A 2,483-nucleotide genomic window follows, 5' to 3' on the forward strand; every position below is an offset into this window, starting at 1 on the left:
CACCATGCTTAATTGGGTTATATCTCATATGGTTGAAACCCTAAAAATGACTGGAGAAATTGTTAGACCAAAGATCACAGCAAGAGTGGGGTGAATCAATGTAATGTAAAATTCATAATTTCAAAACATTTCATCAATAATTGACTATGTAGTAGTGTATCCAAAAATAATCATCATAAATATATATATATGTGTGTGTGTGTGTGTGTGTGTGTGTGTGTGTGTGCATCAAGAAACCATCATCACATCAACACATGAGAACACCAACTTTTACATGGAAACCCTTATGGGAGAAAACAAAAAATTCTTTGTCCTCTTCAATTTGATCACATAGATTTGTAGGCACCGACCTACTGGAGGCACTAACTGCCAGAATGTGAAAGCACCCGCTTTCAATAGGCTACAACCTAATTGAGCCACCAACATCAAAAATGTGCAAGCTTTGACTTGCTCTAAGCTTCAAACTAATTAAGGCACTAATTTGGATTTATGAAGGAATGAAATGAAATACAGATTTAAAACAGAAACATAGAGATACATTGAAACTAAACTTTGATTAATAAATAGAAGTGTTGAAATTGTTTACATGCAGAAAGAAAGAAGACTAGCTCGAATGGTAGTATCATATCTCTAAGAAGAGATGTGACAGCTACACACCTTCTCAACTATGTTACAATGAGGATCCAAGACCTTTTTATCATGAATAAATAATTATAAACACTAGACATCCACAACCCTAACCCTAAGAGATGAAGTGTGACAGGCTTATGGGCCCTTATGGGGTAAGTTGGAACGTCAACTTCTCAGGGTCGTAAATTTAGCATATGATATTTGTTTGGCACACACTATATCCTGTTAATTTTTTAATCCAAGGATAAAAAATTTCAACTACAAACATGATCTATAACATACATTTGACTGTTTCCCAAAAAAACGTTGTTTATGGCCTCAAACCAGCTTCAGAAGTCCAAGACTTGAAAATTTCCAAAAAAATAAAACCGCCAAAATAGGAAACTATGCTAAAAGACAAGAAACTACAATGGCATCCAAGTGAAATAGGTGGTTGGACACCAATATCCATCTGGATCAAGCACAAACCTCGGTGGAGGAACCCACCTCCTTCTTCAACATGGTGTGGACTACTTTTCACAATATTTCAAATTGGGTCCACAAGCTTAAATCATAACCAAATCAACTATCCTTCTCTTCATATGTCAACAACCCATTCACATGCTCATATTTCCAATAACCATGACCTCCCTAATCTCATTTATTTTTTGCAACTTCCCTTTATCAAATTACAAAAGAATCAAACCAAAGTCCTTTTTCAAAAAGCAATTGCACTTAATTTGACCCAAAAAAACATTAAAAAACTTAACTGTTCAAAAAAATGGTTCTTTCTAGCACACGTTCTATGAAATACACATAGCCTAACAGTTGTTCTACAAAATGGTTAACTTTCAATGGCTTAAATGTTCGAAACAATATCTCTTTGTCAACAAGAATAAAATAATAAAATAACAAAATAATCCAACTTTTGTTGAGCTCAAACCCTCGATCTCATAGGGAAAACAAAACACCTCACCAATTGTGCTACTGAGTTCCTTGTTTAGGACCATAAAACTGTGTTTATTAGAACCTTCCCCAAGGTCCTTTCCATGTCAGACTAGCGTGAAACCAATGAATTTGACTTTTTCGCATCAGGATTGTGTTCCCTATGTCAAGCCAAGACTAAGGCCACCAACCAATCAAATGGACAAGCCTCTCCATGTCAGAACTATACTATTATAACCAATCGAATGGACATGAATTCTCCACATCAAAACTATGCTCTCATGAATAGGGCCACAATCAATCAAACATACAAGACCTTCCATGTCATAGCTTGGCTCTCATGACCAAGGCCACAACCAATCAAATGGATAGGACCTTCTGCATCGAATTTGCACTCTCATGACCAAGGCCATAACTAATCAAATAGACAAGACTTCTCCATGTCGAAAATACAATCTTCGAATAAGGGCCATATGCAATCAAATGGACACGACTTCTCCATGTCAAAACTATGTTCTCAGCATTAGTTCCAAAAATATATTTAATTTCCACAACCAACAATAGTAACCAATCAACCAAGAAGGGATTTCCACATTAGAACTGCGCTCTCCAAATAAGAATCAGGGACATACCACTTCATTTTGACCCTGTAAACTCACGAATTGAATTTCCTCAAACCAGCCATGAAGGCTTAGCTTTCACATTGTTCTCCACACTCCACTGATTCCCTTAAGTCTTGAACCATGCCACTAATTTATACACAATGGGAGCCTCCTTAAGGAACTCTGCCGACTAATCGGACCATAACAAATGACTAGAACCGAAGGGTCATTAATCACTCGATTATTGACATCATATCTACCACGTGGCACTTTCTAAGTGTGTCATGCCTCACTAAGATTTTCACTTATTGGCTGGTTTAAACTGCC

Source organism: Pinus tabuliformis, chromosome 8, assembly GCF_031772625.1.
Source record: "Pinus tabuliformis cultivar Carrire ecotype Pingquan chromosome 8, CPIR1, whole genome shotgun sequence".
NCBI classification, from domain to species: Eukaryota; Viridiplantae; Streptophyta; class Pinopsida; order Pinales; family Pinaceae; genus Pinus; species Pinus tabuliformis.